This window comes from Chiloscyllium punctatum, chromosome 26 (genome assembly GCF_047496795.1).
Source record: "Chiloscyllium punctatum isolate Juve2018m chromosome 26, sChiPun1.3, whole genome shotgun sequence".
In the NCBI taxonomy this organism is placed as follows: domain Eukaryota; kingdom Metazoa; phylum Chordata; class Chondrichthyes; order Orectolobiformes; family Hemiscylliidae; genus Chiloscyllium; species Chiloscyllium punctatum.
Window position 1 is genome coordinate 36,020,957 of NC_092764.1, and position 15,354 is coordinate 36,036,310.

The 15,354-nt window shown below is 40.2% G+C and overlaps 1 protein-coding gene across 3 annotated transcripts in view; it reads right to left on the reverse strand.

The window, feature by feature from the left end:
- Positions 1-15,354, reverse strand: part of jph3b (junctophilin 3b) — a 170,576-nt gene that overhangs the window by 41,835 nt on the left and 113,387 nt on the right. The window lies entirely within an intron of this gene.

Here is a 15,354-nt window from a genome sequence, read left to right on the forward strand (position 1 = left end):
TAGATGAACATTAATGTCACAACATGAACCATATATCGTAGCCACAATATACTTGCACATGAAACAATTTGTTTGCAATGGTCCAAAATAATTCTGATATGATTCAGTGCAGGCCTCTGGAAGCTGAAGTAAACATAAATTCACTGCTTTGTTGGAGCTTTTTCTCCAAATGAAATTTGGGAGCATCAGAGATATAGAAATCTGTCCAATGTTGAGAACAAAATCCAGAAAATCCACATTAAAGCAGAGCTAAATGTTTCAGTTAATGATTGACCAGGATGGCCTCAAATTTAACATAACTAGCACCTTTTGTTTAATCATGAATCCCCTGTATGTTCAGTGCACTACTTCTTCCAATGCCCAATTTCTTATTAACGTTTAGATTAAAAATTGATATGTTAATTACAAGGTTGAAGATTGTTTCAATTATCAGAAAAAAATGATATATTTTATTGTTGACAAAGTTTGATTTTGTTTCTCTCACTCAAAATGTTTAATTTTACAAACTGCCAATCAGGAGTAGGTGAGGATGCAGATGCAGTGAGGGGGAGCAAAATAAAAAAGACAAACTGAAAATGAAAGAAATCTGAAATAAAAATAGAAGACTGTTTAATGGATTCAGTATACATACTTCATGATTACAGACGAAGGTCCATGCCTAAAGCTTCATGAACTGTCTTTTCTTTAGGAACCCTGAACAATTTGCTGTGTATTTCCAGCACTTAATGTTATAACAGCAAACTTCAAACAAGGAAAGCTTGATAGTGAAATTATAAACACACACTCACAGTTAACACACCAATGTAATGTAGTCAATGAGGAGGGGAAGCAGACATTTATTTGTCTGATGTCAGGGGGCAGGATTTTGTTTTATAAGTCAGAATCCTAAAATCAAGTAATGACAAAAATCAGTCAGCTATGGCTCAGTTAGTTACACTCTCAACATTAAGTCCGAAGGCTGGGAGTTCAGGTTAAATTCTAGAGATTTAAATACAAAACCTCAGACTCCAGTACGGTATTGAGATAATGCTGCACCATTGGAGCTGCTGATTTTAGGATGAGATGCTAAACAATGGTCCTGTCAGTCTTCTCAGATTGACATGGAAGATCACATGGCACTACTTCAAAGAAGACCAGGGAAGTTATTCCAGAGTCCTGGCTGTGTTTTATACCATGTGATTTTACCATTATCAAATTGCGAATAGTCTAATGGTTCATGTTGTGTGCAAATTAGTTGCTGCAAAAGCCACATCACAACAGCAATTATACTTCAAAAGTACTTTATTGGCTGTAAAGCACTTTGGCTGTCCTGAGGTTGTAAAAGGTGCAGTATAAATGCAAGCATTTCCTTTTTTCAGTCACTATAAATTTCAGTGTGATTTATGGACAGGGTGTAATGCCAATCACCAAGCTTGTTGCCCAAGCAGTAAGCCTGAATGTAAGCTCTACACTTGGACCAGGAGGCCTGGGTTCAGGTCCCATCTGGTCCAGTGGTGTGTAATAACATCTCTGAAAAGATTGATTAGAATAATAGGTTAAATCTTTTTTTAAATTATAAAAACATTTTTATGTGAGATAGGTTTTTACTTTGATCAAACTCCACCTGCTTGCCAGCTCAGAACAATGCTTTTGATGGTTAAATGATTATCTCCTTGCTGTTAGACTACCTACCTGACATCATCACAGAACTTCCTTCAGCTGAACATTGTGTAGTCTAACACCACTGCCACCAAATCCTGCCATAAACTGTACACCTTTGTTCCCCATTCCATCCACTTCCCTAACTACTTGTTCAGGCTGCACCAGGTTTTACAGAGCCTGAGGATCCTATTTGATGCACAGCTGAGCTTCATGCCTACACTATTCTTGCTTACACCTCTGCAAAACAGCCAAATTCCTCCACCGAAACATTTATTCTCTTTTTCGTTGATTATTCCATTTCCTTTTTTGTTCAGTCTTTTATCCTCCAATCACCATAAACTCTATTCATATTCAGATACCCATATAGTTTTCATCCACAAAGTTGCACTCAATCATTAGACATGGTCTGCACTAACAGTTTTGTTCACCAAGCTAATGAATTACATGTAACTTTTTTGATTTAATAAAATGCTGTTCATTGTTTTCAAAGCCTACCAAGACCCTGTCCCTATCCATTTCTGCATCCTTCCTTTAAATCACCCTTCACACAGTTTGGTTTCCTGACTCTTGCATTATATGTATGTCTCAGTGTCTTTTGTCCTATTATTGGGAGGAGAGTTTGCATCTGATTCCATCTCACTCGAACTCTCTTTGCAAATCTCTCCATCTCTAAAAATCTACACAAACCAATGCTCCATTTGCAAACTTTCCCTCCGTGTTCTGTTCCTTCATTTACGTGGATACTTGGTGATGTTTTGTACTTTAATAGACATAAAAAATGCAAGTTGCAGTTGAACATCTCAAGTGAAATGAGTTGAAATAAAATCTTCCCATTTGTATTGGACCATTAATGTTATTAAATTATTGGCACATTTTATGTTTGCACTTCATCTCAAAGACTATATGGGTAAAGATCTGTCTTTAAAATGAAGTAGTGACAGGAATCCAAATAAATTGCTTTTTTTGGAGAGCGCATGTTGTTTGAACTTTCAAATGGGTTTTAAACATTTCACAACATAATTAATCGATCAGAGGCTACTGAAAGAATGCTCTTCCTTTATTTGAAGTCATTACAGGAGACAATGACGTCACTGCGAGGTAGCTTTTTATTTAATGACTAACTAATGAAATTGCTAATAAATGCCAGCTTATTCCCCAATGTTCTGATTTCACTATAAATCATTAATGTGTGCTTCGTAACGGAGAAGGAGCTGAGTAAGACAAAACCATAAAGCCAGCAGAATAGATTTGTGGCAGTTCTGTTGAATATTTCATCTGTTTTACTCTGCTGGAGCCAATACGTCTTGCTGTAACATAACTTACAATAATTTTGTAAATAACACTTTACAACAAGAAAATGGCCTTAATTTGAAAAAATTATCATCCACACAATATAGATGGTTTATTTAGTTTTCTGTCATTTATTGATTAATACATGTAGAATTAAAATATTTTTAAATCAGCTAATGAACCATTGGAAAAATTCATTATAAAATATATACTGTATTCTTATATAGCAACAAACATTAATCAAAAATCATGAATAAATTGAAAACAAGCATAGATGATTCCAGTTTTCTTTAATCATGCATTCTGAAGAGTTTTCAAAAGAGTTAAGATGTCCTAACTGAAAGTGGAAACTGTCCCTGCAGGGACAAGCAGTCGTAATTAAATAGATATTGCTAGGACTGCCATCCAAAATAGGGACACAGTCCACCTCCCAGAGTTAGTGACCCAATCACACAGAAGCAACAGCTCAGAAAACTCTGCAACACCAGCAACTGAGGAAGCTGCTTAGGCTTGAGGAAGAAACAGCTAACACATCAATATCCAGACATTGTCACAGAGAAGGTAAGTACAGCACTGGACTATATAGGCAGACCCCAGCAATCAAGACATATACCAACCAGCAGCAGCTGGAAGCTGTTGTAGTGGCCATTGTCATCAGGGGCATCCCACTGTGGACCATGGACAGGCCATAAAAGGAAAGCTCTTCCAAGAACCTGTTGGGAGACTACCGTGGTTATCCCCATATGGAACCAACCCTCCGAAACATGTAAAACACGAGTTTGGCTGTTGGAAAGCTAACGCTAGTTTAGGCATTTAACTATCATCTTTTGCCAGCCAAACCACCTGAGACTCCCCCTTCTGACCATGAATTTGGAAGAAGGAAAATATGAGCTTCCCTTTCCTACTACTTTCCTCCTTCCTTCCAAACTACCTCCATCTAGCTGGTAAAATAAATCTCTGTGTGGGGTAATGATAAATCTATGGGAGATGGTGGATCCTGTTAGTATTGATTCATTCCAATGTAAATTAGATGGATTTATGTCTGAAAACGAAATGTTGTGCTACAGTACTTGAGTACTTTGAGATATGATGTGCATTAAGTATAGGAGAAAGTTGAATTTGAACCTATTGCTACCAAAGCTCCCCAGTACTGTTTTCTTTTCATAGTGTGCATTTAATTGCAAGACTGATTGCAATTTTTACTTAATAACTCCATAATTTTTGTATCATGTGACAACAAGCTGGTATAGTAAAACTTGATGTATCTCACCATCCAACAATTTCTATGACAAAACAATTGTAGCCTTTAATGCAACAGAAGCATTAAGTTAAACTGAAGCCGCAGGATATTTTTCTTGCCTGTATTGTTGGAGAGAAACTATAAGGTCATTCACCATATTTTCATTAAATTGGAATGTGTATTGCCAACACCAAGATGGGTGGCAAAGATGGTTACTGCTTGTACATGCTCAGATGCCACTGGTGATAACACTGTGATAGCACTGGCTTCACCAGGATACCTTCATGTATGCAATGATGACATCACCCTGACATGTCAATTCTGTCTGTAATGATGCTTTCACTATCTCAAAATCCCATAGGAACCAGCAAGCAACAAAAACATGAATGCGATGGAATAAACCTGATATGCTACTGAGCTGAACTTATTTTGATGTTGTACATTTCGTATTGCAGTTTTTTTTAATGATCATTGCAGCAGGAGGCAAAATGTCCCTTGATTTCAGTGATACTCAGGTGTTTTTATATTGGCAATGTTGTTATATTGGCCATCTTTTTTGCATTACTTTGTGGTGATATAACACTGCAAAGTTGGGTTTCTGTACAATCGCAGTTGCTGTACCACCTAGAGGTAGTGCTGACAAATAAACACAGCCTTAATAAATTGTGAAATATATTGAGAGGGGATCTCCATCCACTTACCACATAATCTTGCAGAAAAGCAGGCCTTTAAGCAAATCATATTTAAAATCTACTATTCACTGATTGGTTTATACTGATACAGTTTGATTTGTCTAAAGCGGCAGGAGCCTTATTAGAATATTGAAATTTGTGTTCCCCATTCCAGGAGCCCAGTGCAATTTTGGTGCTTATGTCTCCCATGGAACTAATCATCATATGACCAAACTAGCAATCTTTAAAGAGACCCTGCAAGACCCAAAATAAACCTGATGTGGAAGTGCCAGTGTTGGACTGGGGTGGGTAAACTTAAAAATCACACAACACCAGGCTATAGTCCAACAGGTTTATTTGAAAGTACAAGCTTTTGGAGCACCGCTCCTTCAGGTAGCTACTGGGGCAGGATCATAGGACACAGAATTTTTAGTAAAAGATCAAAGTGTCATACAACTCATGCAATGCATTGAACAAACCTGGACTGCTGTTAAGTCTTTAATCACTTAGAATGAGGATGCAGGTTTCGATTGATTAGTATGTAAATTCCAGAATATCTTTCAAGTTACAGTCCCAAGATAACTTAAAGTTTTATCAATATAAACAAAGTGACCTCTCAGCTCAGACAATGCATTAAAGGTGTGAGATTAGGGTCAGTCTGTATCCCAACCTTGAGTCAGACTGGTTCTATTTCCAAAGTAGGAATTCATAAAATGTCATGTGGATTGACTGCCGACAGATTGTGTGCTTTTTGAACAAAATAGAATGTATCTGCAAATACAAATCTGCAAATGCAAATTCACCTCATAGGCTTTTGTACGTTTATATGGGAGAGAGGGAGACAATGTGTACGTGTGTGTGTGTTTGATAGAGTGTGCACGTGAGTGTGACAGAGCATATGTCTGTGTGACTCTGTGTGTGTGTGTGTGTGTGTGTGTGTATGTGTGCTTGTGTGAGAGAGTGGATTGAGGCCATCCTCATTGGTACCGACCTTGGCTATCAGCCTCACTCTGTCATTTATCCTTGTTGGGCCACAGAGAACATGCCAATCATTCAGTTCCACTGATGTCACTGATGACGCCCCAATCTCCAACACCAACTATCCCCAACCCACTTAAGTATTCAAGCCACTGAATTTTAAGGCATAATTAATTTTCCTAATAATTTGATTCTGAAGCAATTATGGTTCAGCATATTTACTGGAAAGTTAACATTGAAAATGGAAAATAGCAAGAATTTTAAAGATATTGAAAAGAATCAATAGCATTTTTAATCAATATTGTACTTCAAATTGGAGTAGCTACTGCAACTAGTGTGTCAAATGGTGGTTTTTGGATAGCATAACAATTCAAGCATGATTACAAGTCAAAGATTTTACCCCACTTGTATGAAGCTAATCTTATTAACAGTGCTGCTCAATGAAGTGAGGAAAGTACTCTCCATTCTTGTCTAAATAGATTTCAAAAAATGCCTTACTCCCTTCCTGTTGTTTTCTACTGCCCTTCGCACAGTACAACAGGGAACTAGCTGACCCCAAGGGATTTGGGAAAAAAGCTGAAATCTTTACTCACAGAAATCTAGAGGATTTTGTTGTATTGAAATGACTATGGACATCTCTGTTAAATACTTATAGATCAGAACAAAGTTCCGAATTTAGAGAAAGGATTCTAAGTTCGTGGATTCTCCTTTATTGTGACCATTCAGAAAACAGGTTACTAAGATGAAAAGTTGCCTAAATTTTGGAAATGATTTTGTGAATAAAGAAGCATCAATTTTTTAAAAAAGAAAGTCTATGGCTTTAATAATGTCACCATATTTCAGATCTACTTCACTGAGGGAATTAAATTTAAAATTTAAAATTTGCTGAAAAATGTCCAGGAACATTTTTAGTGACCATTGACAGAACAGATAAAATATCTCATGTATGGTTTTAGTTATCCACCTCTCAAATAACAGACCATCATGACTCATCCACACCAATAGAACTCATGAGTGGAATACCAATTTTATAACTCACAGTCACTGATAAGATAAAGTGTATATGTCCACACACTAAGAAACATACAGGCATGGGCGGCATGGTGTCTCAGTGGTTAGCACTGCTCCCTCACAGCTCCAGAGACCTGGGTTCAATAGCGACCTGAGGCGACTGTCTGTGTGGTGTTTACACATTCTCCCTGTGTCTGCGTGGGTTTCCTCCAGGTGGTCCAGTTTCCTCCAACAATCCAGAAAAAGTTTGAGAAGGTTTGTAGCTCAGGTTGAGGTTTTTCATCTCGGAAATGACTGCCAGACTACTCAGACCCCTTGGTAACATGGTAGCCCACAAACCCACCAACACAGTAAAATGGCAGCTAATGAACTTGAAAGACCCTATACAGACAATGAGCAAAACTAATGTCATTTACAAAATACCATGCAAGAACTGTAACAAACACTACATTGGACAAGCAGGCAGAAAACTAGCCACCAGGATACATGAACACCAACTAGCCACAAAAAGACATGACCCTCTCTCACTAGTATCCTCACATATGGATGAGGAAGGACACCACTTCAACTGGGACGACATATCCATCCTGGGACAAGCCAAACAATGAGAATTCCTAGAAGCATGGCATTCCAGCCAGAACTCTATCAACAAACACATTGAGTTAGACCCCATCTACAACCCCGAGAAAAGACAAAGGAAGTGACTTCACCATTGGAAATGATATCACCACCCCAAAGAAACCCAAACATATAAATAGAAAGCAGGAATTTTCAGCATTGCTTCACATGAGGCCCATTGAAGATGTTACCTAGTAAGATAACGAAAAGTCTGGAAATGAACCGTTCAGCTCAGCGAGCAAACCTACATCCAATTCAGAAGATGTACAGGTTAGGTGAATTGACCATGCTAAATTGCTTATATTGTTCAGGGATGTGTAAGTTCGGGGCATAAGTCAGGGGTCAATGTAGAGTAATAGGGTAGGGGATTGGGTCTGGGTGGTTACTCTTCGGAGGGTCAGTGTGGACTTGATTGGCTGAAGGGCCTGTTTCCACACTGGAGGGATTCTATAATTCTGAAAAATGGACAACAGGGTGGCTCAGTTGTTAGCACTGCTGTCTCACACGCCAGGGACCTGAGTTCGACTCCTGCCTCGGGTGACTGTGTGGAGTTTGCACATTCTCTCCATGTCTGCGTGGGTTTCCTCTGGGTGCTCCAGTTTCCTTTCCCAATCCAAAAGATGTGCAGGTTAGGTGAATTGGCCATGCTAAATTGCCCATAGTGTTCAGGGGTATGTAGGTTAGATGCATTAGTCAGGGGTCAATGTAGAATAATAGGGTAGGGAAATGGGTCTGGGTAAGTTTCCCTTTGGAGGGTCGGTGTGGACTTGTTGGGCCCCAGGGCTTGTTTCCACACTGTAGGGATTCTATGAATTCTGTCTGTGAAAGAAAGGCAATATTACTGAAAGTATTTGGGGACTGACCCAATGTTGACAACACTACAGCAAGTAATGTGTTTTTTGGAGCAATAAGAGTGGTGCAGGATGGATCACTAAATCCCTAACACATATGAACACACACACACACACAATGAATAAGATCTTTCAAGTTAAAGATGGCTGATACGTTTTAAATAAAGAGTGGACAATTTTTGTGTGGCATGACACCACCTGGTCGTAATATTGACTCATAACCCCATCACATCAATCTTCATCTGGTATAATCATATATTCTTTTCAGAATAGGACCCATTTTCTCAATAGGACTCCTATTGAGAAGCTGCCCAGAGTGGGCAGCAATGCCATATGAGAGCAGTTTTGGGAGATGTAGTGGAACTTAACTGCTTGACTTGATTTAACTGTCTTGGTTTAAGTGCTTAATCATTCAAACGCCTGCTGAGTGAGATGATAGCAAGTATAAAATAGAAATCTTCAAGGTAGTAGACTCGACTTTTCTACAACATCACATGGCCATAGAGACACAGCATGGAAATAGGCCCTTTGGTTTAACTTGTCCATGTCGACCATGTTCCCAAATTAAACTAGTCCCATCTGCCTGCATTTGGCCCATATCCTTCCAAACTGTTCCTATCTCCAAATGTCTTTTAAATTCTGTGACTGTACCCACATGCACCACTTCCTCTGGCAGTTCATTCCACAAGCTAGCAAGACAAGTTGGACATGCTCAAACAATGGCTGGGTCTTTTCTCTGAGTTCCAGACTGGTGCAGCACTTGAAGAATTGCAGTCTAGTAAATGATTTAAACAAAGACTAAATAGCTTTGAGAAGGAAAATTACAGTTATTGGAAGACATATTTAAACGGATGTTGTTGAGAATTAGTAAAAAGGGTCAGACAATCGAATGATGCAACTTTTTTTCACATCATGCTGCTAAGTAACTAGAGAAAGGTTAAAGTGACTGACATTGACCAGTTTATAGCCTATTAATTAAACAATCAATTCTTATCTATAAAGTGTATATTTATATTTTTCTCTCCATGGTAACCACCATTTACATAATATCATTTTAGTGGGAGGGTGTGGTAGTCCTGACAACAGAAATTTCCAGGATCACTGCCAATGATAATATACATTAAACCAGCAGGATAAGACAAGTGATTTCAAACATGATCTATTCTTTCCTGAGAAGTCTCTGGGCTGAAAAGTTCATTCTTTGCTGCCGTGGGCTCAGATTTTACTGCTTTTCCTGGCACTAGGATGGGGTGGCAGATTGAAGGGGGCTGGAGTTTCAGAGTAAAATCTGTTGCCACATGGAGAAATAGTTTCCAATGCCTATTCACCCACCTGACAGTACAATAACTGAAACAGCAACAGGGCAGCTATGGGAAGCCAACAGTCTTTAATCAATTGAGGCCCTCAAGGAGTCAGTTAATGGCAATTAACAGCCTCCTTCCACCACCAATGTGATTTAACTCATGGTGAGAGACTGTGTAGACTGGCAGATCTCCTTGGTTGGATTGATATCCGGCCAAGGGAGAGTTAGGTCCTTTACAGGCTTCCTTTCCCTGTCAAAGACTCCTCAAGTCTTCTCAGGCTCACACTTCCTCTTTCTCTGCCCTCTCCATCCCAGATTCCCATCCCTCTCACCAACAACTCTCTCCTACCAACCTAAGAGGAGCTTCAGCCAGACACACACCTTCACATCTGGCGACAGCAGTGATCTGCATCAAGTACAGAATTCAATCCAAGCTGCTGCCACTGCTTCTGGCTGTACTGCTCGGTCTAAAGAGCTGCTGGCCAATTGATAAGGTGCCAGCTATAGGAGGTGGGACTTCCTACCAAGATGGGTACAGATGCCTTGCCTCCAGACATTATACAGCACAGAACAAGTCAGAGAAGCTTGTGACTAGCTTGCTCCTGAGTTTTACGTCAGGTAAATGAGGACCTGCCACTTCATCCCCGATAAAATCCAGTCCATAGAATTTAAGTAGTAAATTAACCTAGTAAATGCTTTCTCAAACGGGATACTGGCATTTATGCATTTTTAAAAGCTTACTTGACTTTTGTACAATACAATCTGGAAGACTTTGAAATAGAAGCTGATGGGGACAGAGCAACAACTTTATTGCCATATATTATGTCCATTCATCGGCTGGGACTGTTTTGCCTGGACCATCAGAGGCTGAGGGGTGACCTGATAGAGGTTTATAAAATCATAAGGGGCATGGATAGGATTGAGGGAGTCCAGACCTAGAGGGCATAGGTTTAGGGTGAGAGGGGAAAGAGTTTAAAGGGACCTAAGGGGCAACGTTTTCACACAAAGAGTGGCGCATGACTGGAATGAGCTCTGAGAAGAAATGGTGGAGACTTGTACAATTATAATATTTAAAAGGCATCTGGATGGTATATGAATAGGAAAGGTTTAGAGGGATATGGCTAAGTGCTAGCAAATGGGACTAGATTAATTTATGATATATGGTCAGCCTGGATGAGTTGGACCAAAGGGTCTGTTTCTATGCTGTAAACTCTATGACTCTCAAATTTCAACAACAAATAATGTGAAAAGGAGAAGCCCAGAATTATATATTGTTACAACTGTAGTGAAAATAGTCATGATTTGGAGATGCTGGTGTTGGATTGGGGTGTACAAAGATAAAAATCACCCAACAACAGGTTATAGTCCAACAGGTTTAATTGGAAGCACACTAGCTTTCGGAGCGCCGCTCCTTCATCAGGTGATAGTGCATGTTATATATTGAGATGAAAGCTTTCTGCAGAACATTCAATTGGAAAAATTAATGAGTAGACTCAGAAATGTACAAATGGACATTTATCAACATCTGTGGCTGAATTGCAGGGCAGAGCCAAAATGAAATGAGTTCTGCATTTCTCTCTCTCATTCAGCCGAAAAGTTAGCGCTCTGTGGAGAAGCAACTTCAAACAACAACCATTCACTGAGAGCACAAGAATATCTGAAAAGTTCACCACAGCTAAAGAATTGGAACGAAGGTTTCACTCTCACAAATAAGGACTATAAGAACTTCAAGCTGCAATTACCCTTACCTTGCTGAGTATAATAGACATTACTGCCTCCCAAAAACCTATTACCTGTGTTTGAGTATGTATCTGATTTCACATGTTCTCATTTTTCTCAGGTTGAGTTGGTAATATAACTGCACTCTCTTTCGCTCAAGAACACCTTGGAACTGATTCTCCTTCATTCTCATTCTGGTTAAGTTTAATCAAAGCGAGATAGCTCGGTGCTAAAAATGAAATCAAAAATATTTGTTGTCACTGATTAAAAGGGGTAAAAAGAAGGGGAGCTGTCCTACCTCATCATCGTGATGTGGCAGTGCAATATATATTACTGATGGTGGATATAATTGTAGTAATAGCAAAGAGCTTGGGACAACACAGGGAACATGTAACTGATTGGTGAATCCACTGAGCTCAGGATATACAAGCAGTGCCATTTTTTTGTGGCAGGACCACAGACTATTATCAAGCTGCTTCCTGCTCAGCAGCCAGCCATACTGACTGTGAAGCCATCAGGCAATGGCAAGAAATGGCAGCAGGAGGACATGGAGAATGATCCCAGAACTTGGAAAGGAACACCAGCTTCAGCCACTTACCTAAAGCAGCTGAAGAAGTGACCTTTCAGAGAGGGTGTCTAAATTAGATCGTGGCTGGAATAATGCCATATCACAGTCAAAGGGATGTACAAGACCCTTTCTGAGGTCTAAAGGTCCCATCTTGTCTTCTGGCCCGCAGAAAACCTGAAAAGTAAATGTGAAACCTACCTCTGGACCTCTGCTTGAGTGGGATCTGCCTCTCAGCATTCACAGTAGAATTATATTTTCATTGCCCCTAAATCTCATGAAATTGTTTGCATACAAGACTAAATACAGTAAGGTACTAGAATTCACATCTTCATTATCAGCAAATTATATTCACACATTGGAAGCTTTTAAGCACCATATTGCCATTGCCACATCAATGTTTGCTTATTCCTGGTTGTCATGGGATACAAAGTTCCACACTAGGAGGTTTCACCCACCTCTATAATGCATGATCCATCTAAGCCTGCCAGTGAATAAGGAACAAACAAGGAGATTGACAGAGAAAACATTGCAGATTTGGGATTTTTGTGCATATTTAAGTTTCTCAGCTATTACTCAATACATTAATGGCAGTAGTTCAAAGAAACTATGAGGGAAAATTTGAAAAGCATTAGATTCAATGAGGACACGATACAGGTTAATGTCAGGGTGCAGGAAGGCTATGTAATATGGATGTCCTTACATTCTGTAGTGATTATAATGCGGTCAGCCAGGTGGACCTCATAGAATATGGGGTCCCTGACTTGGACAATTAATCTGGTCCAATCAGGGAGCCCTGGCTGACAGATATAAACAGGAGTGTTAATAAAATAAAAAATAAAATAAACCGGAGTGTTAGAGGTTCTGTTCATTCTGAGAGCTGGCTCTGAGGAAGTTGGATTCTGGAGTAGAGTGGTGCTGGAAAAGCACAGCAGTTCAGGCAGCATCCGAGGAGCAGGAAAATCCAACTTTTCGGGCAAAAGCCCTTTATCAAGAATACAGGCAGAGTGCCTGAAGGGTGGAGAGATAAATGAGAGGAGGGTGGGGGTGGGGAGAAAGTAGCATAGAGTACAATAGGTTAGTGGGGGTGGGGATGAAGGTGATAGGTCAGGGAGGAGGGTGGGGGAAGGTAGCAAAGAGTACAATGGGTGGATGGGGGTGGGGATGAAGGTGATAGGTCAGAGAGGAGGGTGGAGTGGATAGGTGGAAAGGAAGATAGGCCGGTAGGACAGGTCATGGGCACTGTGCTAAGCTGGAAGTTTGGAACTGGGAAATGAGGAAACTGGTGAAGTATGCGAGGTTGGTAGGGTGGAAGGTGCGAGTCTGTTTCAGGACATGGTTGAAGAGTTTGAGGGCAGAGGAAATGACCTGGCAGTTGCAGTGAGAGACGGACTCCCTGAGATTCTTGTAGAGAGATGAAGAATACTTCTTCAAGGCAGGCATCCTTGCAAGAGGATTCACAGTAGGGTTAAAATCAACGAGGTAAAAACAATGACTGCAGATGCTGGAAACCAGATTCTGGAGTAGAGTGGTGCTGGAAAAGCACAGCAATTCAGGCAGCAACCAAGGAGCAGGAAAATCCGACGTTTTAGGCAAAAGCCCTTCATCAGGAATACAGGCAGAGTGCCTGAAGGGTGGAGAGATAAATGAGAGGAGGGTGGGGGTGGAGAGAAAGTAGCATAGTGTACAATAGGTGAGTGGGGGTGGGGATGAAGGTGATATGTCAGGGACGAGGGTGGGGGAAGGTAGCAAAGAGTACAATGGTGGATGGGGGTGGGATAAAGGTGATAGTTCAGAGAGGAGGGTGGAGTGGATACGTGGAAAAAAAGATAGGCAGGTAGGACGGGTCATGGGGTGGTGCTGAGCTGGAAGTTTGGAACTGGGTTGAGGTGGGGGAAGGGGAAATGAGGAAACTGGTAAAGTATGAGAAGGTTGGTAGGTGAAAGGTGTGAGTCTGTTTCAGGACATGCTTGAAGAGCTTCAGGGCAGAGGAAATGACCTGGGAGTTGCAGTGGGAGAGGGACTAAGTTGGATCAATGTCAAGGACTTTCCACATGTAAGTAAAAGTTAACTTGGTGATGGGATACCCGCCTCTGTGGAGTTATTTCACATTTCATTTCAAATTGTTTGTCAGATTTACAACACCACACAGAGATTTAGGAGGAAACGTGATAAAGAGAACCGTATTTTTGTGAATTCTTCACTTCCCTTGAGCATCTGATCAGTATCCTCTTTACAACATTGTCACATTGATCATTGGCCGTTACTCACCAGGGAATTCTTCTCAATTATAGTAAGTGATCGAGGTTCCACTCTATTAAGCTGTTAGTGATTTCTGAATAATAATACTTGCAACTCGAGTATGAAAAATGGTTTGGAAAGACTCTACAAGATGAAAACAAATGGTATCAAGATTGGAGGAAATAAGCCCAGTGGAGCAGGAATAGGCTGAAACAATGGATCAAATGGAGTAGTCTTATTTATGGATCTTGGGAGGGAGGTAGAAGCAGGTTTGGGCATGGGGATTTTGAGCTTCGAGACAACGGAGGGAGAATCTCCAGAGATGAAAGGTCATTAACCTGAAGGACTCTCCACATGCTGAGTTTTCCAGGGTTTATCGTCTGTATTTCAGATTTCCATAATCTGCAGTATTTTGTTTTTGCATGAAAAATGATTGATTGTTTGAAATATTTAAACTGTTCTATGATGGATACAAACTACAGATTCAACATTGGCGCGACATTAATTCAAAACTCCGAGGTGTAAAGGCCCAAACTGACTCCAAAGTAAATGCAAAGATATGCCTTTTAGACTGTCGCATCGCATAAGAAACAGCAGAAGAAGTAGGCCATTCAGCCCTCAATTCCTTCATCCAAAAGTCCTTTGGTCTCTATCTTCAGTTTACTCAACAACTTAGCTCTCTACAGCAGAGAATTCTGAAGATTCACATCACTTTGAGTGAAAGTCATCCTCCTCATCTCAGTCCTAAATAAATGACCACTTATTCTAAAACTGCAACCCCTAGTTCTAGACTCCCAGGTGGAGAGACTCCAACATTTCATACCTAGAATTTTAAGTTTCAATGATATCTTCTAATCTCTCAGGAATATCAGCATAGTCTACTCAATCTCTTCTGATAAAACAATCTCTTTATCACAGGAATCAGTTTAATGAGCCTCTGCTACATTCACTCTGAGGCAAGTCTGTCCACAATACACAGTGTGCCAGGTATGGTCTCACTTCACACCACTTACTTTCTCAATGACTTTGGATGATCAGCATCTTTGAATGTGTTACACGCAGTTCCCTCACTTAAGCCATTAATACATAGTAAATAACTGAAAACCAACACTGATTCTGACAGAAACATATTAGTTACAGATTGCCAATCCTCAATCATATTAAGAAAATAACCTCCACAAATGTGGAGGGACCCACTTTTGTGTAATAACCTCTTCTGAGGCACC